The sequence below is a fragment of the Peromyscus eremicus genome, chromosome 10, assembly GCF_949786415.1.
Source record: "Peromyscus eremicus chromosome 10, PerEre_H2_v1, whole genome shotgun sequence".
Classification (NCBI taxonomy): domain Eukaryota; kingdom Metazoa; phylum Chordata; class Mammalia; order Rodentia; family Cricetidae; genus Peromyscus; species Peromyscus eremicus.
This window is the reverse complement of record NC_081426.1, coordinates 7,621,589-7,645,147: the sequence shown is the minus strand read 5'-3', so window position 1 is coordinate 7,645,147 and position 23,559 is coordinate 7,621,589. Positions and strand designations below refer to the sequence as shown.

The window sequence follows — 23,559 nt, the reverse complement described above, 5'->3', positions numbered from 1 at the left end:
GATTTCTCTGCATCCTGGAACTCACTCTGTAGCCCAGGCTGGCCTCAAACTCACAGAGGTCTGCCTGCCTCTGCCTCCTGAGTGCTGGGATTAAAGGCTTGCTGTCTGGCATAGTTACTTGTTTTAATTTAAGTCTGTCTTTTTTTTTTTTTTTTTTTTTGGACCCGAAGAAAAGAGAAGAAAGACCTGGAGCTGTTTAGCTCATTACTGCTGAATACCGCCCACCCCGACAGCTTAGTAACCATCAGAAAACTACCAAGAGTCTTCTGAATCTTTTTAAAAAGCAACTAGGTCTGCGTTGAAACAACACAGGTCCATCTGAACAGGACCTGCCTCTTGTCTGCCCCAAGGACTCCTGTGTCGACAGTACAATGTCTGCAGCCAAACTTATCCCCAGGTCCCAGGACAGGGGACCCAGGGCCCATGAGCAGCAGAATCTGTGGTGGCAGCCATCTGGGCCAGCTCCTGCCATGACGGGACAGGGACTGAATTTGACTTGACTGCACACATCTGTCTGTCTGTCTTTCTTTCTTTTTTTTGGCGGCGGCGGCGGGGGGGGGGGGGACGGGGGGGGGCAGGACACAGGGTTTCTCTCTGTAGCTTTGTGCCTTTCCTGGAACTCGCTCTGTAGACCAGGCTGCCCTCGAACTCACAAAGTCTGTCTTTCCTTTAACGTGTGTCTGTCTGTCCACACACAACACAAATGCACCCAGTGCTGTGTCATCATCTGCTGGAGTATATTTGTGCTGTTTTCTCAGTCTTATCCTGTCTGTGAGGGACAGAAACAAGCAAATTCCAAATACCTCCCATTCTCGGTTTTACTGAATCTAAGACAGGGTTGTTGTATACACTGGGAGCCTTTCTCTCTCTGTCTTTCTGTCTCTGTGTCTTTCTGTCTCTCTGTCTCTCTCATCTCTTTCTCCCTATCTCTATCTCTATCTCTCTCTCCTCTTGAGACAGGGTTTCACTATGTAGTTCTGGCTGGCCTCGAACTCACAGAGATCCGCCCTCCTCTGCTTCCTGGATGGTGGTTTAAAGGTGTGCACCACCACACCCAGCCCCTCTCCATCTCTTGATCATCATCAGTCTGATTTTATAACCATAAAGACAGGTTGCTAACGTTCGGCATGCCCACAGGAGCTTTTACCAGGTAAACCTGTGTGGGGTTCAAACTCAGAAGTATTTTAAGTCTCCTTACATTTGAATAGTTAAATAGCTTAAAAAAAAAAAGACTTTGTAGTCCAGGCCTACTATTTAGAGCAGGCTGTCCATGAATTTATAGCAATACTACTGTCATTACGGGTGTTAGCCACCACACCCAATTTTTTTTTTTTTTCCGAGACAGGGTTTCTCTGTAGTTTTGCGCCTTTCCTGGAACTCACTTTGTAGACCAGGCTGGCCTCGAACTCACAGAGATCTGCCTGCCTCTGCCTCCCAGTGCTGGGATTAAAGGCGTGCGCCACCACCACCCGGCCACACCCAATTTTAAACGGGCTATTTTTATTATGTAACATTTAAAGTATTAGCATTACAGTTCTAAACTCAAGGCAACATTTACTGTACAGATTTAATAATAAAGGACTTGAAAATTCATGAAGAGCTTTCCAGGTACAAAATATTCTTTATTATTGTGGAAATTATAATAACCATCCTATAATATGTATAATAGTTACTGTAATTAGTTACTGTAATTTCTAAAAGAAATCTATCCCTTCATATCTACTGTTTAGAAAAGGGCATTTATTATGCTTGTCATTGGATTTGGAATGATTTCAGTTGTGTGTGTCACACAGAGAAACCCTGTCTTGAGAAGAAAGGAAATGAAGACTAGTGAGGGACAAACTTAACAAGCCCTTAAAGATCTGTTTTGTTAACTCTGGGTTTTGTCTCCCCTTCATATGGCCTCGGCTCAAACCTTAGCCAGTTGTTCCCAATCTGCCTGGGGACACTTTAGAAATGTCTCTGTCCAGATGTCTCTCCAGATCACGTTCATCTCTTGCTCAAGGATGGGTCCCAGGTGTTCAGGGGCTTCTGGGTGTTCCAGGGCTGGCAAACTGCCTCATACGCAGGTTCTACTGTGGTTGAGAGAGACGATGGTTAGCGCTTGCCCTCACAGTCTCTCAGTCGTTTCCTGCAGGTTCTGTGAGGCAGAACTCGGGTCTCTGGTGACTGCTTGTCCAGATCTAAAGGTGTTTCCTGTGAGACAGTCTGGCCTTGCACACAGGTAGCCCCGCCATCCACAGCAGCCTGCAGAAGCCTGACACTCTCGGCGTGCACACAGCTGGCTTCTGCGCTACACATCAAACACCAACTCTGGTACCCAGGCCAGATGCCAAGTGAGATAATGTACATTATGTTCGGTGTACAGAGAAAATGTCAGAAACCGTTAGCTGGTCTTATCTTCATCATCTAAAACAATGGATCTCTCCTTCATTTAAGCTTGCAGCCTATTCTCAGAAGACCCATCTCGGTTTGTTTATCTTAAAGTCTGTGGCTCCCAGCCTTTTATGGAAAGCCCACGAGGGACCACTTACTCGTGTTCATGAGGGATGTTCTAAGCCAGTGGTTCTTAAAATGTGGTTGTGGGGTGGTCAGCAGTAAGAGTGTTGCCTGGGATCTGCTTATTCAGCTAAACTCCTAGGATGAGTATGTGAAGTCCAAAGGCACTTTGCAGCAGCGCCTGGGGGATTCTCATGTGTGCCTGGGATTGAGAACCAGTGCTCTCAGCCTCAGTTTCTCAAGAGACGTGGAGGAGCTCAGTCCCCACCCCTGACCAGCTGCATTTGTGTATTTGGGCCACTCATACCCTGGGGTTTGGAAAACACTCTTAGCTCTGCCACAATCGAGTGACAGGTAGAGCACCTCAAAGTGTATCCGTAGATCACAGCTTCTCCTTCCTGCATCCATGGGAAACAGCCATTCTCCCCTGGGTAGAGATTCACTTTGCTAATCTCCTTAGAGTTCAGGCTAAGCATACGTATCTTTTATTTTCCTAGAGAAGATGAAGTTATGAAGCCGTGGATACCTAAAACTGCCGTGACACCACATTTCACCTGGACTTTAGAAAATATTCTTAGTCTAGATTCTCTCATGTAGACTCCCCTTCCCCTCCGTGTTTGAATTCTTGTTTTGACAATCTATTTGTGGCTGCTTCAAAAAAATTATAAGTATTCTAAAATGCAGTGTGGGACTGTAAGGGGTTGTAAGAGCGGAGACTTCTTTTCCTTATCCATTGCTAGGTTCATGGTGGGTACCTCTATCAGATAAGACAGATGAGTACGTGTTTGGGGCGGGGCACCACCCCTGGCAGAGGAGGTCTTGGCAGTGAAGGGCAGCTGAGGGATGTAAAGTCGTTCTCCAGTGACGTGGTCACTGGTAAGTTACCCATGCTCCAGTGAATCAAATCCACATTCACATTCATGCAAACAACACTAATTAAACTCACACAGTCATTAAAAAAGACCAAAAAAATTGACATCGAAGCAGGAGGAGCTTGTGAGATAGAAGAAAGGGTCCAGAGGGCATAGGATGGAGCACAGAAGAAGAGGGTCATGAGGAAGGAATGTGATCAACATGTGTGACCTGATCAAAGAATAATTTTGTTTGTTTGTTTTTTGTTTTGTTTTTCGAGACAGGGTTTCTCTGTGTAGCTTTGCAACTTTCCTGGAACTCATTCTGTAGCCCACTCACTCTGTATTCGCCTGGCTCTGCCTCCCAAGTGCTGGGATTAAAGGTGTGCGGCCACCGCCACCGCCACCGCTGCCACCCCCCCACCCCCGTTAAATTTTAAAATACTTTTAGCAAACATATATTCACAAGAGGAAAGCATCCAGATTTACTTAGTGTAAGTCTTCTGCAAATCTTAACAAGAGAACAAATACTGAAGAAACAGCTAAATGTGTGTATTTTATGATAGGATTGATGGAAGAATGGACAGCTGTGAAGAAATACAATTGGATAAACGGTGTATGATCTAATTGTAGTAAACTGAGGGAACTTAACAGCGTATGTGTGTCTAGATTCTTTACTTGCATCTGCAAAATGAGACGGTTTCCTTCCTTTGGGTGTGGGGAGGCACCACTATGTTGAGGGTCTAGGAAGTACTTCAGGACAGGAGTGACCTACCTGCTTCTGTTATTTTCTCAAATCCCTTTAGCTTGAGATACTCAGTTTGCCAAGACCAGGTCCTGGACCCGATCAGCCAATAAGAAGTCAATATATGAGGGACGGGAGAGAGGCTCTGTGGGTAAAGGCTCTTGCCATGTGTATAAGCCTAAAGACCTAGGTTTGATCCCTGGAATCCATGTTACCAAAACACAAACAAACAAAAAACAAAACAAAACAAACCCCAAACTGGATGCTGTGGTGTAAATCTTTAATCCCAACACTCTTACAGCAAGATTGGAGATGGAGACAGGAGAATGACCTAGATCTTAGGCCAGCTGGCGTGGAACATGTAGCTTGGCAGAAACAAGAGAGACCACGCTTAAAAGCAAGGTGGAAGGAGAGAACTGACTCCTGAAAACTGTCTTCTGACCTACACATGTGCATGTGTGTGTGTGCGCGCATGCGCGCAAGCACCAAAACAAAATAAAGAGGTCAGTACATGTACTGTGACTCTCTTAGCCTAGATGAAGCATAGTGATCCCAAAGGCTCAGCCCAGATGCTCTCTGCTTGTGAAACCTTGGCTGTGCCCATCCTGGATGGTTCAGATGACCTTGGATGACAGTGTATGTTATCTGCCATTCCAGGAAACACTGCCCCAGGCATTGTGAGTTCACGGTGGTCCAGGGCTTGCAATGTAGTGACACAGTAATACTCGGACTATGATCATTACCATTGTGGTGGTTCTTGTTGTTATTTAGATGTGTGAGTGTGTCTTTCCTTCCAGAGTAAGAGCCTCCTGGGGATGAAGAGAGGATCTTACCTACTGTTGTTTCGCCAGCGAAGTCTTGTACATGTGACACTCACAACAGAATCTGACACATTAATGATTAGAGTGCTTTGAAAGGAATCCATGATTGATTACCATGAATTCAGTCATGGAGCCTTAACTGATTCTGTCAAAAAGAGAAGCTGTTGTGTCAAGAATGACACATCCCTTAGCCTCAGTCCAGAAGGCATCAGAGAGGAAAAAAAAAAAAAAGGAAGTAAGGGAGAAATGTCACCAAAGTGACATTCTCAGTGAAACTTAGTTCAGAAAAACTCTGACCAAAACCAAAATGGAACGAGCAGAGTATGTTAATGGTCATTTTTAGTAAGTCACAAGAATTTGAAGAAAGGCTATTTTAATAACTACAACAATTTCATTTTCCAAATGGTCTGAACAAAGGTTTCTTTTATAGTCTCAGGCCAGCTTTCACCTCTTTTTCAGAAGGCGGTCTGGTTTCATCTTCAACAGGCTGTGGGAAAAAGGAACAAGCTGGTCTTAAGGAGCTGCCCACAAGAGAAGACCACACTTGGGTTGGGTGCCATCTGGAGGATTATCCAGCTTAGTGTGCTAGGAGGGAGGGGTCTGGTATGGGAGACAAATGCACTGAGAATCAGGATCACAGGAGGAATATCAGAAGGACTGCAGGGAAACTGACCCTCACTTAGCCCCAGCCCAACGGGACCTTGGTAGTTCACACTTTTGCATTAGTAGTCATCGGAACTACTAATCCCAAGCGTCGGGGATTTTAGGCAACACGAACTGGGGGCTGCTCTTGGATGAGACGCCTCTCCATCTCTGCAGCAGTGTTTTCAAGATTTCCTTTTTGCAGTCTTTTAGCTCTGCCTTGCTGGATGAGGTGACACAGCTGTGGGGTTTGGTAATGAGGGAGCGGGTCCTGGGAGAGCTAAGGGAGGGGATACGGTCACAGTTGGGTGTAGAGTACTGATGAAATGTGAACACCAGTCCGCTTCTCATCAGGGATATCATTGTCCTTCCAGGTTAGTGACTCTCACTTAGGGGCGATTTTACTCGGGGGACACTTGGCAATGTCGAGTCACAACCGGAGGAGAGTGATAGGGCTGCTATTGGCATGTTGTGTCTAAAGACCAGAGATGCTGTTAAACACCCCATTATATACAGGACTGGCCCTTACAGCAAATAATCATCTGGCCTCTGTGCCGAAGCACCGAGGTTGAGCACCCCTGCTCTAAGGCACTTCTTTTCGCTGCAGATCCACTGACCACCCAGGTCGTCAAGTGAAATGATCAGCAGATAGGGTGTGGTGACGATCTCAAGGCATTCTGCAGTCAGAATCCTGTATAAACCATCGTTTGTCACACACTGGCTCTTCCTTCAAGAGTGATATGCCCCCGTGCTTGGCAGTGAATGTAACAAACGGGGTTCTAGATCAGCATCTCTGCAGTTAAAGCCATCAACCGCCTCCTTCAGAAATGTGAACACTGGCAAGCTGTTACCACAACTGTGGGCCCCACTCTCAGACATCTGGGATCGCACCTCCAGGCTGCCAAGGCCTAGGTGTGGTCCGGGGTGACTGCGCGGCCCCAGTCCTTGCTCTCCGGCCCTCCCTGTTCCCTCGTTGCTCTTAGCGTTCCCTCGAGGGGACCTTAGGGTTCTTTCCCTCATGGCCCCTTGGTCCCCTGTCCTTCAGGCCCCCACACCAGCTTCTCCCCATTCCCTTTCTTTAGATCCCCTTGTCTTCTACTTTCCTGAGTGACAAGAGTAATTCTCGTCGCCATCCACGATGCTGTAGCCACAAGCTCCAGGCTGGTGGGATGAATCTGCTTCTTTTTCTAGGCCAGTACCATTCACTGTGCTTTGCAGACGGTGAAGCCAGGGTGTCGCCAGCCTTCTAACTCCCTCCCAGTCACAGCGTGGGCGTTTGTTTCCAGCAGGAACTCCCGACCGGACCGTCTCTCCTTCTCCTGAGACCTGTCTACACTCTCCTGATCCTGTTTTCTACACTAGCACCTCACCCCATTAACTTCGCTGCTTCTCTTCCTACACAAGGATTCGCTCTACCCTGGTCCACCAATGTTCTCCTGCCTCAGTTTCCTAACTTCACTGTCCCAAAGAAGAGCGTTTCACTCCGCCCACCTCTTGCCCTCTCTTGCTTGCTCTTGGTCTGTCCAGTCATCCTCCGTGAATGTGGTCCAGCTCTCGTACGTAACTCTATGCCTCTGATGCGGTTTGTCCATGTGCCTTGGGTGCCCTGACCCTATGGATGGACAGCACGTCTCTCATTATGCCTTGGGCCATCCCTTGCAGAGAACAGACAATTGTGAGCATCTCACCAATACCGGGCACTAAGCACCACTCAGGGGGCAGGAAAATGGCTGAGCCAGGACTCCTAGGGAAATTCCTTTGTAGTGGAGCTCTGTTCAGCAGAATGACGACACATTGTTGACATATTTAGATCAGTGATCACCTCATGGAAATACCCTATTTCACTGGGGACTGAGATTCGAAGTCACTAACTTCATATCTAAATGTCACTTACCTCTTCACTGTAACCGAGTCTCTGAGAAACAGAAGCACATGACTACGAGCTAGGGGATTCAATTCCTGTTTTTCCTTCCTGTTTGTCCTCAGCTAAAGCAAAAGAAAAAAAAAAGGTACCTAAAGAAACTTCTTGGTATTGTTATCCTGATACAAGTTGCTACTATGTATATAGAAAATGAAGTTTAACAAAACAAGCAGTTTTTCAGCTGTTGGCATTAAGTGACATTACTTTTTAAAAGGGAAGTGTGTAACAGCTGGGCTTTGTATCTGTTTCTAAAGGCAAAGACCCTTTGTGGGGGCAAGTGCATTTGCATACCCTTCCCACTGATACGGTTGAAGGGATTTCCACCAGTTGGAATCAGTAAGCTTATGTCTCTAACTCATCAACCCATTCCTTAACTTGACCACTGTTTAACAAAACTGTGTGCCCTGTGACTGGACAAGAGACAGCTCTATGCTCAGGAAGTGCTGTTTACTCTGATACTTTAACTTTTGTGTGATAGGAGCCGCGTAAGACAAACTAAGGTGTGGTAGGAGCAGGGTACAGATCTTTCTCTTGGGGCAACTGGACAGAGATGGTTTCTAGAAAAAGTATCTCTTAAGGGGAAATCCAAGTGTGTCAGAGGAAGGAAGAGGGGTCGTGATTCAGGGAGGGGTTGTTCCACACCAGAGAAGGCTTAGGTCCGGGGTGGGGAATCAGAGGAAGAGAATGGAGAGGGGTTAACGTCATAATGAGTACTTTAGTTACATAAAATTAGTGCCATTTTCTTCTGTTTTGGGAATCAAATCCGGGGCTTTGTGTATGCCACACAGGTGCTACATCTGAACTATGTCGCCAACCCTCTGTGGAGGCCATTATCATCCCCATTTAGAGATATGGCAACTGAGGTACCAAGAGGTTCAGTAACGTAGATAATTAGTAAAGAATCACCATATTCTATGTTAGTAGACTATAGATAATAGTAAATTATAAATACTCAGTTGATTAATTGCTACTCAGCTACTACAGAGTAGGGTCCATCTCGACCTGTGCCCATAATGGACACAATATTGTCTGCCATCGTGTCTTTCCAAAATTCCCTCCCCGAAGTGTTTGGTGCCCCCAAGAGTATATGGAAGCACTGATTTAATAGTTCGTGGGAAGCCTGAGTGGAGATGCCAAACCCAGGAGACCTCTTATCCCTCTCCTGCTGTCTTCTAAGAATCAGACTTTGGCAAGACTACTGCTCTTTTCAGAGGAACAGTCATTCAAATGCAGGAGCAGGTAGCACCAAGTTTTGAGCACCATTAACTGTCAAGGTGGCATGGAGGGAGACATTTTGGAGGGTCCAGTCTACGCCCCATCAAGAAGAACAAATAGCCTAGAAGGGACCAACCAGTCATATATACTCAGGCATCTTTTTTGCCTGAAAAGGTTTCTGTGAATCACTAAACACTTTCTTTTCTATCGGGAATGACTTAGCTCTCAAGAGCGCCACATGAGAAGCTCCCCCACTTTCAATTACCGGTGACCTAAGTGAAATCACTGAGTTGACTCAAGGAGTCACAGGCTTCTTGAGAGAAGCCAAGTTTGCTCTAAGTCAGGGACTGCCTTAGATATAAGATAGAGTCACACCCCGTCGACATATGTGTCTTAGGGGAAGCTTTAGGACTATAAAAGCTTCGAGCAAAGACTTCAGAGTGATGAAGTGTGTAGACAGTTTACTCAAGCATGGGACATGCTGGTGACTTCTCATTACCACATGTTCTCTCGGGTAATTTCCCCCAGTTAGGTGAAACCTTAAGTCACTGAGAAACAATGGATTCTTTCTAGAAAAATGTTTGAATTTGAGAAAGACAGTGCGTTGCTCTTCCTCAATCATAAGCTCATTTTCCTTTGTTGGGACCTTAACTGCTGAGGCTGGCTGGAACCAAAAGGCCATTTCCAAACCATCCTGTGGTAACATGGATGGAGAGTTACTTTCTGTGTTTGTACCCAACACTAGTAGAGTTGATTGTTTAGAGAGTACTCAAGTACAGATTGGCTAACTTGGCCCTCTATGTGTGTGGATTCAACCCATTGTAGGTCAAAAATATTTGGACATATATTGCAGCTGTACTGAACATGTACAGACATTTTTGTTGTCATTATTGGCTGAACAGTACATAATAACTATTCACATTGTATTTACATTATATTAAGTCATTTGAAGATGTACTTAAGTGCAATTGCCCTCTGCCGGCAGGAGGCTGAGTCCAGGGTCCCCTCAGACACTAACATCCCGGGCTTGTGTTTCTTATTCTTGCGGAAATTTTTTTTGTTTGTTTGTTTTTGTTTTTTGTTTTTTGAGACAGGGTTTCTCTGTGTAGCTTTGCGCCTCTCCTGGAACTCACTTGGTAGCCCAGGCTGGCCTTGAACTCACAGAGATCCGCCTGGCTCTGCCTCCCGAGTGCTGGGATTAAAGGCGTGCGCCACCACCGCCCGGCTCTTGCGAAATTGGATAGTGTTTATCAGATAGCTCTCTCTACTCACTTTCCCATCCTGCTGCCGAAGAATGACCAATAGTTCATCAACCCTTTCCCTAACACTTCAAAATCCTTCCACTGATTCCTCTTGGACAGAGAGGTGGGTTAATAATACAGCTTGTTAAATTTCTGTGTATGACTCACTACCATGAAAATTCAGGAATGTCAGTTATAAAATGATTAGTCCTTTTTCAGCTGGAAGTAGGTTGTTACTGCCCTTTAGGAACAAATTGTGGTCAGAAACTGAGCACTTAGCAAGGAGCCTTTATTCTTGTCTCTCTCTTGCCACTGGTCTACTTATAAGAGTAGCTGGGACGCCCGTGATGTGCTTCTGACTGGGGGTCATTAAAAGAGTCATTGAAGGGGGTTGAGAAGAAAGGAGGTGAATGTTAAACAACCCCACCTGGACGGGCAGCTGACTTCATGAGTGCTGCCTGAACGAGCCTACTCTGGACTTCATGAGTGCTGCCTGAACGAGCCTACTCTGGTTCTCATTCCACAGATTCATTCAACAGTGGAGTCTGCTAGGAACCACCCAGTAGGAAGACACAAAGTCTGACCTTCAGAGATCACATTTAGGACTCCCAAAAGTGGGCCATCAACTTACTGTAAAGAGTGATCTTTATCTACAACCAGGAGGTAGTTTCTGTTCTTCACAAAGCACAATGGATGATGTTACTTCCTACACTCCAAAATCTATGGATGGTCAAGGCTTTTATATACAGTGATGCAATATTTATACTCTGCATATCTTTCCATATATTACATCATCTTTGTGACTTACAAGATGTGTCATATAAATGGTTGCTATTCCATATTATTTAGGGAGAAATGACAAGAAAGAAATCTGCACATATCTAATATGAGCTAATTTTCTCAAACACTTTTGATCTGAGCTTGGTTGAATATGTGGTTGTGAACTTCATAGTATGGTTGGCTGTATGTAAAATTCAAAATGACTTAGACAGAAACTTCCTTTGCTGGAAGGCTCACATAACGAGAATCTCTCTCTCTAGGATGACGATATCCCAGTATCTCACCTCCCTAGTCCCCCCCCTCCCTTTGCTGTCTCTACGGTCAGCTCGGTCCCCATCCTGGAGTTAATTCCTTGTTTATATTTACAGCTTCACCCATTACCTCCGTCTTGAGAGTTCCCACATTTATCCTTCAATACAGGCTTTTCTCAATCTCTCAAAGTGGAAATGCCTACCTGTAACCTGTTCTTGTTACCTTGGGGAGGGGGAGTTCCAAGGGGGATTGGCAGTGTCTCATGCTATAGCCCAGCTGGCTCAGAACTCACTCTGTAGTCGAGGCTGACCCCAAACTAGTGCATGGTCCTCTTGCTTCAGCCTGCTGAATGTTGTGATTACAGGCAGAAGCCACCACATCAGGATATTCTCGGTTATCTCAAACACATTTGAAATGTTCTTCTTGGATCAGAGTGCCCATGTTAGATGTGGCCACAGAAGAGACTCCATTTCCTAGCTTCCCTTGCAGCCATGGACAAAAAGATGTAAACAGAAGTTATTCAGCTGAGCTTCTGGGAAAGTCCTTGAGAAAACGGCTGACTCAAAGAGTTTTTCCATCTCTGTCTCTTTGCTCTTCCTTCTGCCTGGCATGTGGACCTGACGAACAATCCTACAGTGATCGTCCTGAGACCGCGGGAAGAGTCCCAAGAAGCAGCTAGCGTGAGAGTGACAGAGGGTGCAGGTGACAGAGCTGGGAGAGAGGTTCCTTTTCCTGTCTACAGAACTTCAGGTGAGAACTTAAAACTTGTGTCTTATTCCTTCTGACGCGTACTGGCTGATCACAATTCCTAACACATAGGACGGCCTCTTCCTGCCCCTCCAACCTATCAACCACTCCCCTCGTCTTCTCAATCACTGCTTCTTGTCCCCCCCAAAACTTAGCCATGTTCTCCCCTGCCGCTTAGCCTTCTCACACACCGTTTTCAGTGCCTCGATTCCAGTCATCTCTTCCCCCACTGTAGACTCTCAGAACCTCTCTCGGTTACACCTGTCTTTACTGTGATTTCACATTAATCTCTCTCACTAGTTTCTTTTCTTCCTTCCTTCCTTCCTTCCTTCCTTTCTTTCTTTTTTTCTTTTTGAGACAGGATCTTATACTGTAACTCATGCTAGTCTGGGACTCATGTTGTAGCCCAGGCTATACACTAGCCACCTATTTCTCAAACCCAAACTCAGTTCTGCCTCAGAGGCTTTGTACTGCTGTTCCCTTCTGCCTAAAACTCTGGACCCTGGCAAGGCTGGCATAAAGCCAGTAGGGTTGCTGTAAGCACTTGTCCAGTTTGTGTGAAGATCATGAGCTGCAGGTGGGTGAGGGCTAAAATCAGTCAGAGTTCTGTCCCTGTATCATAGGCCTTGAGGAAGAGGTTCTTTTTTTTTTTTTTTGGTTTTTCGAGACAGGGTTTCTCTGTGTAGCTTTGCGCCTTTCCTGGGACTCACTCTGTAGACCAGGCTGGCCTCGAACTCATAGGGATCCGCCTGCCTCTGCCTCCCGAGTGCTGGGATTAAAGGCGTGCGCCACCACTGCCTGGCGAGGAAGAGGTTCTTATTTCTTCACCAAAGATAGCAGAACATCTAGGTAGAAGGGTGATATTTATCTTTTATGCACCATAGAAAGCGAGTGGTGGCCCATGGTAGAGAGCCTCCTCCTCAGAGCTGGAAGGCTTTCTTCTCTGCTGGATGATAACCCGTGGCTAACTCTAGGCAAAGGTCAATTAGTAGCCAGCTGGTGCATCGAGTGAGGTAAAGGGAGAGAAAGCATCTTAAAGGCTGATGCCAGGCTTTGTTCTGTCTCTTAGTTCATTTATTTGACACCAAGCACCTCATTGTCCCATAAGGATATTCTGAACTCAGGGAGTTGATAATCTTTTCTTTTTGTTTTTGGATTTTTCAAAACTGGGTTTCTCTGTGTAGCCCTGGCTGTCCTGGAACTCATTCTGTAGACCAGGCTGACCATGAACTTACAGAGATCCGCTGTACATGCTGGGATTAAAGGTGTGCACCACCGCCGCCTGATTTAATTGATAGTCTAGAGGAAGACATAGAGAAATGATCACCCCAGCATGAAATAGTCACAGTGATGGGGCCAGGAAGGAGAGGTGGGTGGGGTCCTGAGAATTCATAGTGCAGGTAGGAGTGTGTGTGGGGGTTGACCTATAGGGCAATGGAGGAAGTGGTTCTGGTTGAGCATAGCAGGACGGGTATGAGGTCAGTGGGCAGAGAAAGGATGAGACCCAGTGGAAGGTGGCCTGGTTCGAAGAGTCACAGAGTCTGGTCTCTGTTTGCACCTAACTTATTCCCACAGGTGTTTCCAACCTAAGAAAGGCTGTCATTCACCACTGTGGTGACTTGTGTAGACCATTACAGGAAGTTATTTTTCAGGGTCCAACAGACTCAGGTGTGTTGGAGCAGGATCCTTTTAGCTCTCAAGAGCTCACTGTGCACATCTCTCTCCAGTTCAAAAGTCAGTGCTGTCACACTGGTTGGGAGGAAGAATATATGCCGAGAAAATCAGCAACTGTTACGTCAGGGATTTTTATTTCTCCTGGGAGAGATGAGGTCAAACATTTATCAACACGCTGCTGAGCGTGGGCCTCCTCTTCTACTTTCAGAGACAGTCTATACCTTGAAGCAATGTAAGTCTCCTTGAAAAGGTTGACTTTGTGACAAAGTGACATGGATGGCCTTTGGATCCTGCCTGAGACAGCCAGAAAAAGAAATGTTGCTGATCTTCCTGTCTTGTGAAATGTTCCCTGGAAACTGCCTTTCCAGAAGCACAGTTCTGAAGTGCCGTGTGGTTGGATTTGGTCAGTCATACTGGCTGGTCCCCTTCATAATCACATATTGTTGCCAGGTTCTAGGGCAATGAGTAGATTCTGGACCCCAGGACCTCATCCTTCTGAGTAGAAGTGGCTGGCAACAGGGCGTAGGTACAAAGCACATGCGTAGTCCCCACACCCTGCTTTCATTAGTCTGCTGCTCTGGAGAGCTGGGGCCTGTTCTAACTGTCTTTGGACCTCTTGCAGTATCTGACATGGTACCTAATTCGTGGCCAATCTCTCACTACAAAATAGTTTGGATTTTGAATTAACACCATGAACAAGAACCCAGAAAGTCTACACAGCCAGATCTTGACCTCAGCTCAGCTCTTTACTTTGTAACTTTTCTTTCTGCAATTTCCTGTTTCCCATAAGCTCAGCTCAGGCAAGCTCTGGAAAATCTTCCCCGAGACCTGAGACTGGAGGAGTGTGACACTATTTATCTTTGTACTCACCTCATCCTGTAAATGTCTACATCTTGTCCAGCCCCTCAGCCCTGGTCCCTGGTACAGTGTGAGGCATGGACAAGCTGCCCAGTTAAGATGTAATATGTTGTACTAGTACAGAGAACTGAAATTCAGCAAAGACTGGAGAGCACCACACTTCGCAAGCTCCTTGCCTGTGTGACGGACTCCTGGGATGAGCCTGTCACTGTGGTACACAGGGAACTAAGGAGAAGCATAAGGGAAGCTCTCTACCTCATCTTCTTTACCCCGATGCAGTTTTTAAAGATGCCCCCTCACCTTCCTACAAAGAAGGAGAAGTCAATCACTAGAGGCAAACAGAGCCTTGAGTAGAAAGAAAGACCAGACCACCAAATACAGCTTACCCAGCAGCCCCGCCTCCCTCGGGGCCCGACTTGTTTCCCCCTAAGTCTTGTAGTAGTTAAACTTTCAGTGGTGCTGTGACAAAGCACCCCGACACAAGCCACTTACAGCAGAAAGGGTTAATTCTGGCTCATGGTGTGAGGAAACCCAGAGGTGCTGTTTCTGTTGAGATGCTGTGTAATCCAGGCCCTGACGTGCACCTGAGCCCTCAGCCCGGACGGCTCCTGTTGTTCTAGCTTTTACCAGTCCAGTTCACAGGAAAGCTTCCGAGGGTAGAAGAGACTGTCCTTCCTCCTCCAGGCATTACCAGGTCCTTCCGCCCTTCCCTCCCTTAGCGCTGTAACGGTCCTGTGAAGGTAAACAGAAACTGAGGACCAGCGTTATCCCCTTACCCAGTGTCACACAGCTGATAGGTAAACAGAAACTGAGGACCAGCGTTATCCCCTTACCCAGTGTCACACAGCTGATAACAGCTTTAGGGTCCACATGGGATTCTCTACCTTCCTCTTCACAGCGACTTAGGGGTGGCCGGAGCTGTAACACTCAATTTCGGAGATTAAAACTGTTTATCTTAAAGACCCCTTTCTCCAACCTTCACAGAGCACACAGATTCCTTGACTACGGTAACCAAACAGCCGAGGTGAGGACTCTACGGTTTGGTTTGGGAGGCTGAAAATCCAATCACCATGACACGGCTCTGCCGGCCCCTGCTCCTGGACACATCCATCACACGACAGCGAAGGGAGCAACACCAGGAACATCCGAGAAAGGGAGAAATCGTGTGGCAAGATGGAAGCCAGAGAGCACGAGGATGAGGCTCCCCGGCTCTTGGCAACACTACGTGAGGGGCAGTGCCCTCAGTGGCCAATTCCTTCCCACTAGGCGGTGGGCTTCTGTGGAGCTCCAGCACTCCCTAACATGCCGACACGGATGAGGACCACGCTTCCAGAACGGGTCTCTCGGGGATACGGTCACCACCTCCAGCACAGCACGGTCAGCGGAGACTAGGAAAGAGAGCTTGGAGAGAACAAGGCAGCTACACCCTGTGTGATGGCCAGGGTGGCCCACGGGGCTGGGACAGGGACTCAGAAAGAAGCCAGGGAGCCCTTGTTTGGAGTCAGCACAGGGACCTAATGGCCCAGGAGAGGAAAAGAGTATCTCTTCTCAACTTTTGTTGAGGGAGGAAGTGATGAATGTCTCCACCAACCCTGCCGGGGCGCTACGACAGATCAGATCTCCCTTGGAGGAAACTCAGGAACCACAAGACAGCCACCACACTGGAGGCTTGCTGGGCGCCTCACGCCGCGTGTTCTCCTTCAGCTCATGTGCGATGTTTCCGCCCCAGCAGACATTCCCTTGTGACAAGTGGAAAGAGAGCTGAAAAAAAAATCTGGAAAGAATGAATGCACCAAAGAGAGAACAGATACCAGGAGGCCAGTCAGGGGGGACACAGGCAGGAAGAAGGGGGCTTCGAGAGGAAGCCTGCAGCCCTAACCCGTGTTCTCTTAGCCCGGGCTTCCGATGCCCCCCAACCCCCCTTCCCGCTCCTGAGTAGTAAGTGGTGAGCTGTGACAAGGGCCCCAGAGTAGGTACTGCCCTAAATTACACACATGGGCAGTGTGGCACTCTGACGAAACCTGCTTATAACCAGCGACCCCAGCCAGTCTCTTGTCCCTTCTCAGCTCCCCCTGCCGGTCTCCTTTGCTGAAAAGTGGGAGGGTTGATAATGGTCCCTAAATTGGTGAGTATTTATAACATAATCAGAACAAAGCATAGTGCAAAGTCTCCCTATGTGAGCACACTGGCTTTACTTCTGCAGCTGACACCTGCCCTCAAGCTGTTCCTACAGGGGAGGGTGCCACCTTGTCACTTAATACTTAAGTGACAGACTGGAATAAAAGCAGTTTTGTTTTGTTTTTTTTTGTTTTTTTAGCTGAGGATCGAACCCAGGGCCTTGCACTTGCTAGGCAAGCGCTCTACCACTGAGCTAAATCCCCAACCCCAAAAGCAGTTTTAATAATCGTGCCTGTACTTCTCCAGACTTCAGGCAAGGATACTACTGCCCCCATGGGGCTGTCATTTCTTGTTTTGTTCATTGTCTGTCTGTTCTTCCTCCTCAGAGCCCGGCTCTGAGGGATGTGGAAGGAACACTGTCCTTGGGGTAGGGTGCGGTGTGGAGAGGAAAATCTGATGGAGCTCCCGATGACTCATGGGTTGCTCATGCTTAGACAGGGAGCCCGAGCTGGAGTATTTGGGCCACGACATGAAGCTGTTTCCACCTGGGGCAGGTGTGGGCCCTGAAAACCACGTTCTTAACCTTTGTTCCCAGGTCACACAGCACTGGTCATCTGGTGTAGCGTTTGGGGATCTAGCTTTTTTGTCCTGTTTCTAGTTTCCCTAAAGATCCTTCTTTCTTTGTGGAAAGCCATGGGTGTGTTATTCTGAACCCCCATGTCACTCTCCAGAGGTCCATGCATAGAATCTTCACTGGGGACTGACGGCTCAAGGTGAGAGTTTTTGCTCTTTTGGGGGGCCCACCACCCAGCTCCCAAATAAATCACAGATGGAGGCTTATTCTTCATTATAAATGCCTAGCTTTAGCTTGGCTTATTTCTAGCCAGCTTTTCTTAACTTTAAGTTATCTCATCTACCTTTTGCCTCTGGACTTTTTCCTTTTCTTACTTCTGTATATACTTACTTTCATTTTTACTCCCTGGCTGGCTGGGTAGCTGGGTGGCTGGTCCCTAGCATCCTCCTCTCCTTGTTCTCTTGCTCTTTCTTTTTTTCCTCCCAGATTTCTCCTTCTATTTATTCTCTCTGCCTGCCAAGCACGCCTATCCTTTCTCCTGCCTTGCTATTGGCCGTTCAGCTCTTTATTAGGGCATCAGGTGTTTTAGACAGGCACAGTAACACAGCTTCACAGAGTTAAACAAATGCAGCATAAAGTAAAGCAACACATCTTTGCATCATTAATCAAATGTTCCACAGTATAATCAAACGTCACACATTAAACTAATATTCTACAACACCCTGCAGGAGGGACATGGGATAGGCAGGAGGAGCCAAACTCATAGGTTGTCTGTCTCAAAGGCAGCTCCCAGTGGTAGTGGCAGGCACCCTGGAGCCAGCACGGCCCCTTGGAAAGGGAGTGCATGGCCATTCTTGTCCCTGCATAGACTGTCAGATGGAGGCTGCCCTGGAACCAGGCAGTGGCTCTCAAGTCAGGGCAAACTCTACAGACGCTGTGCCCTCAGCTCCAGCAGCCAACCTGTCTGGCAGCTCGGTGTCGGGTACCCATGCCCCGCAGCAGCCACCACACTGAGCTGACTTTGGGGCCCTTTCTTCCTCTACCTCCTTTTATATGTTTTTATTCTTGAAGGTCCCATAGTCTAGTAATTAATGACAGGGTTTTTGAAGTCTATCAGGCATGTGCTCAAATCCCATTTCTGCCATTCATTTGATAATGCTGGCAACATATATTTCAGGTGCTGTACAGAGGTATGACTGTAGAGAAAAAAAAATCCTCAAACCTCTGCCTCTGGAGCCAACACTTGAGTGGAAGGGACGTAAGCAAAAACAACAACAACAACAACAAACTGCTAGGAAGGGACATGGGCAAATAAAAAAACAAAACACTGCTCAGAAGTGTAGTTAGTGGTAGAGTGCTTGACTGGCTTGTAGGAGGTCCGGGTTCAAATCTGAGCAGCAGGAAAGAAGGCGGCCTGTGCTAGCCTGCTCGCACTCTGTTCCATGATCTCTGGCGGACTTTGAAACCCACACTAGCGCCGTGGGGACCAGCAGGGCAGGTAGGTGTCTTGTGTGGGAGTCAGGCCATCTGTCAGCATAAACCTGAGGGAGGAGGGCGTGGCCACACAGAGGTCTGGGCCAGTGGACTTTAGGTGGAGGAGAGAGTAAGGGCCACAGATCGAGTGGAGGGTATGCTGGGAGCGTCCAAGGCCACAAGGAGAGAGTATTGAGGAGGGAGACAAAGCCAGAGAACTTTGTGTAGAAAACCCAAGGCAGGCAGATCTGCAGGCAGAGAACGGGTTGCTTAGGGCTGGGCAAGCAGGTGGGATTGGGGAGTGAGGTTTCCTTCTGAAACGATGCAGATGTTCTTCAATTCCCTGTAGCCCTGTGAATACACTAGCGCCACACCGTCGTGTGCTCTGAGTGGGAAAGCTTTCCACCATGTGAAGGACCCTTTAATAAAGCTACTTAAGTCAGAGCAATGGCTGATGGGCAACAGGGCTGTGGGGCCCATAGGCCACAGTGAGGAGGAATGGGTCTACTATGAAGGATGGGAGCCTGCCTGATGACTTTAACGGAATGACTGGATTTATATTTGAGAAGCATCTCTCTGTTCTCAGTGCTGAAGGGACAGGCATGAGAGGGGATTGTAACACAGAGGAAAGGTCATGCTGGAAGAGAGGAGTACGTGGTTGCTTATGTGCATGATGGGGATTCAGCAGGGAATGCCGTGTGCTCTGTGTGTGTGTGTGTGTGTGTATGTGTGCTTAAGGGGATGGGGTGGGGGGATTTTGGGTCCTAAATGGTACAATCTCCATTTACCAGGATGGAGACAACCGTGAGAATAACTCATGTGGGCTTGAAACTGGGAGGCTGCTCTGCTATGTGGAACTTGTATGGTCTATAGAGACATCTCCGATGCCAGAGATAATTTTGTGTAGAAGTCAGTCTGGCTAGAGATGAAATCTGGTATCACGAGCACATTCATGCAGTTTAGGCTTGAGACCTTAGGAGTACAGATACAAGTCAAGGCCAAGTGCCTGATCCCTTAAATCTTAGGTTTCCCAAACCGTGGAAAGGTTACGTCAGATGCAGAGTTCATGAAGCTCTTAGTGGAATCCTCACTCTTCCTGAATTTTGATCCCAGACTTCTTTTTTTTAAAAAAAAAAAAAATGATTTTTTTCCCCTTTGAGACAGTTTTTCCCTGTGTAGCCCTGGCTATCCTGGAACTCACTCTGTAGAACAGGCTGGCCTCGAACTCACAGAGATGCACCTGCCTCTGCCTCCTGAGTGCTGGGATTAAAGGCGTGCACCACCACCACCCAGCGATCCCAGACTTCTTTAGGCATGTTGCTCAGCTTACTTTGATCTTAGCATCTTCAGCTTTATTATGTCCTGAACATTGATTACAAATCAGCTATCTTGCCAGGACATCAGATTCTGACCTAAAGGACCTGGCCCGCATAGCCTGCTCTCCAGAGGAGTACCTTCCTTGCCTTCGGGATCTAAGATGGCAGCCAAGCTACAGGTTAGAGCCATAGTCAGCCCCTTTTGAAGGTCATTCTTGTGAGTCTAAGTGTCTTTCGGCATGGTAACTGCCTCTTAGGGGGAGCGATCCAGGAGAGGGCAGCAGGATGCCAAGGCTGGATGCCCGTCTCTATAATATCAGAAGTAACATGCCACGGCTTGTGGGATACTCTGTTAGAAGTGAGTCAGCAATCCTGTCTCGGGACTGTACAGGGACAGGAACACCAGGAGATCCTTATGCAAGTCTTGGGAACCGTCCACCACATTCTCTGCCCCCCTTCTCATATTGCTGCTCCTCTTCTGAGCTGGTCCCTCAACATGTGCATGTGCTCCTAAGGCATCTACCGTCACTCAGTCTTTGAGGCCCCTCTTCAGCTTTAAGGCACGTCCAGAAATCTCCTAATTTAAAAATAAATCCCCCCCCCCCCCCGAGCTATGACCTTAGGTCTCCTCTCCCTCCTTCCTCCCCAGTCTTCTTGAGAATGTGACCTTTATTCCCTACCCAGCTTCCACCTCCACAGCCTGCTCCACTAGTCACCAGTGACCACCTAAATGCCAGGTCATGTGGCTGCTCTTTTATTTACGTTGACCTCTGCAGCATTTCCTTTTTCTTTTTGCAGCACTGAGGATCAAACTCAGAGCCTCCCACATACGAGGTGGGTGCTGCAGGCTCGCCGTGCCCCAACCCTCTGCAGCCTTTAAGTGCTGTTGACTCTCTTTAGTTCTGGCTGGTTTCTTGACCTCATCTTTTCCACCTCCCATGACTGGAGTTGCAGGGTCAGAGCCGGGGCCCTTGCAGCTCTCCTGGGCTAGGCTTGGTCATCTGCACTCAATCGGCCAATTAAACAAGAGATAGTGAAAGGCAGAGAAAAGAGCCTCATTCCGTGTGGCCACACTGGGAGGAGGACAAATAATGAGGTCCAGTGAGATCTCCAGAGTGCGTTTTCTGGGTCCTGACCTGAGGCTTTACACTTAGCTGTAGTGTGGGGTTACATATGACTAAGCAGCCTCTAGTGGAGGTGTGGTTCTGCCTGTCCTTGTCTGGGCTTCCGTCTCTCCTGCAAGGTGGTCTGAGAAGTTGTCACAACTCAGTGAAATATCTTCCTAGGAACCGAATGCCTCCTCTGGCAGGCAGCCTTCAGCCTTCTTTGCCAAGCATGGGATTCCTAGGGGAGTGGGGGATTCCAGTCCTGTGGGGACCACCACTTCAGGAGCTGATGGCCACAGGGATTCTGCAGAGCGCAAGTGTCTCTTTAGAATGTCTTCATTCCCGCCAGGATGACTGTGTTCTGTTTTCATTTACTCCTAAGGCTGAGTTTGCCCAGGCCCTGCCCACCATCTTCGGCTTCACTTCTGTCCCTCCACCGCCCCCCTCACCACTCCCACCCTCACCCCCCCACCCCCCCACCCCCCCAGCCCCGCAAGTCTGTTTTGTAAATATTACCGCAGCTGTGGATTTTAGATTTCCAACTCCGATGTGAAGGAAGTAACGCTCTTCTTGAGTGTAAGTCAACTTCAGTCTGACACTGAGCCCCTTTCTACTGAGGTGGCAGGAAGTTAACCCCAGGAATTGTTGAATGTCCTCCTGTATTCGTGTCTTTCCTTGTTGCTGAGACCAAATATCTGAGAAGAAACCGCTTAAGGATGGCCGATTTGACTTCTGGACAGACGTGCTAGCAGGAGCTGGAGAGGCTGGTCGCATTGCCCACAGTCAGGAAGCAGAGATTGACCGCTGGTCCACAGCTTTCCCCTAACTCAGTCCCTGGGTAGTGCCACCCACATTCAGGGTGGGTCTTCCTTTCTGGTAACAAAGCTCACAGGCACACCCAGAGGTCCAGTGAGATCCAGTGAAATCTCCAGAGTTTGTTTCGATGGTGACTCTAAATCCAGTCAAGCTGACCATGAGGATTGACCATCACACCTCCTTTGCCCAGAGGTGTGCCAAGGCCAGCCCCTCCTGGGAGCACGTGCTAGGCAAATCCACTGAGCTTTGGTTCCACTGATGGCTGATGAGACATTCCCTGCTCCAGCTGAGTCCAGGGTCACGGGTCAATAACCTCGTCGATTAGAGCAAAGGCATTTTCTGCCAAATGCGCTCACGGCCCTGGCTCAGCCTCCCTGAGTGCGTCTACTATGGTCCCCTTGAGGGCTGCAGGGACCCAGGAGCACCCAGGTCCCAGCCCTTGCGGACTTGCCGATATTTTCTCTCTCTCAGCTCCAGGGGCAAGTCTTTTTGTCCCCGTCTCACAGCCCCCACCCCAGGAACACCTAGCCTCCGCTTTCAGCGTGTGTAAACATCTCCGCAAAGGACAGCACAGGCCTGGCCACAGGCCTGGCCACAGGCCTGGCCACCTGCGCAGAGTGCCAAGGAGGCAAAAGTACAGCAAATGAGCACATGCTAATGATGCGGGGGTTGGCGGCGTGTGTCAGTACTCTATCGTTTTCTTTTCTGCCTCTCGGTTTGTGGGAGGCAAAGATCCAAACTCAATTACGGAGAGACTCAGTTGGAGACTGTGACTTTGAGTCGGCACAAGTGGGCTTGTTCTGTGGTCCAGCCCACCTAGCAAGTCCAGAGAAGCCTCTGAGGGCATGGCCAGAAGGATCTAAAGAGAAAGTGGCAGGTCTATGTGTGCTCAGCTCTCATTCCCAAAATGGCCAATCAAGTGAACTGTCCCTTGGCTGCAGGTTGCAGTGAGGGTTCACCCGAACCAAGAGTTCCCTCAGCAGAACCCTTTTCAAGGCTGGGAACCTCCAACGGGGATCTATCTGGACGAGGCTGGGCCCAGCGCGGCTCCTGATCTGTTGCATATCGCCACATGGGGGCGCCAGGCAGCTCTAATTAAACACCACCAGCCTCCTCTGGGTTCTCAGAGCTCCTTAATGACAGTAACGTATAAGGCGCACATCACATCATCTTCTCTTCTCCTCATGCATTTTTTTTTTTTTTTGCCAATCTCCCCCGCCAAAGCTCTCAAAACCCATTTGATATATTTCCTTCCCCCCAACCTCAGGTGGCCGACAGCAGCAACCTCGTCTTCATTTCTGTGCCTCTCTTTCCCTCCGCCATCCCTGGAAAGTGGAGCTCTGATTACATTTCCAGTCCTTCCAACTGGACCTTCCAATACTATCTAGTTTCCAGAACATCCATGCTAAACGTTTATGGAATGAATAGCTTGGTGATTGCTGAATCCGGCTGGCCCCAGCAGCACAGCCTTCTCAAACCGACCACACCCCCCTTCCCTCCGTCCCTTCTCCCCACCTCCTCACCTGGTGACCATGGCGCAGCTGATTGGTTGCTGCATTCATAGGGAGTTTGGCGGTGCTTTCCCTCAGGGTGCTCAGCTGGAGGCAGTCTGGAGGCAGGCTAGTGGGCCCTGCTGGGGAGAGGCTGCTTCGTGCAACCCCAGTGCCTCCGCCAATCAGACTTGACCGCCTTCATTTCCTGTGCTCCGGGAGATTAGATACTGCCTAAGCAAGGTCGATTTTTTTTTTCTTTTCTTAATATCTGAAACTACTAAATACCAGTTGCCATCCAAGTGGGTGGCATTCAGAAATCCCCACTTTCCTGGTGTTTGACTTGTTGGTGAGTTTCAAGAAACTGATCTATTTGGAAAGAACCTCACTTTGTTCTTTGAAGTGCTATGAAGCTGAGCA

The 23,559-nt window shown here is 48.1% G+C and overlaps 2 long non-coding RNA genes and 1 other non-coding gene across 6 annotated transcripts in view; 1 reads left to right on the top strand and 2 right to left on the bottom strand.

The window, feature by feature from the left end:
* LOC131920829 (uncharacterized) overlaps positions 1 to 11,712 on the top strand; it is a 95,462-nt gene extending 83,750 nt beyond the window's left edge. Inside the window, exon 4 of the long non-coding RNA XR_009381783.1 lies at positions 11,604 to 11,712. This is a non-coding gene — a long non-coding RNA (uncharacterized LOC131920829). The remainder of the gene's footprint in view (positions 1 to 11,603) is intronic.
* LOC131921310 (small nucleolar RNA SNORA5) lies at positions 370 to 505 on the bottom strand. Its single transcript, XR_009381938.1, has one exon. It is a non-coding gene; the product is annotated as a small nucleolar RNA SNORA5 (small nucleolar RNA).
* Positions 5,273 to 23,268, bottom strand: LOC131920828 (uncharacterized). 4 transcript variants are annotated; one of them, XR_009381782.1, is made up of 4 exons: positions 23,173 to 23,268; positions 14,739 to 14,978; positions 7,453 to 7,544; positions 5,273 to 5,403 (listed from the first exon to the last, which is right to left on the bottom strand). It is a non-coding gene; the product is annotated as an uncharacterized LOC131920828 (long non-coding RNA). The 4 variants fall into 4 exon arrangements; XR_009381780.1 differs by lacking the exon at positions 23,173 to 23,268 and adding an exon at positions 15,131 to 16,550; XR_009381781.1 differs by lacking the exon at positions 23,173 to 23,268 and adding an exon at positions 15,838 to 16,550.
* Positions 23,269 to 23,559: the final 291 nt, after the last annotated feature.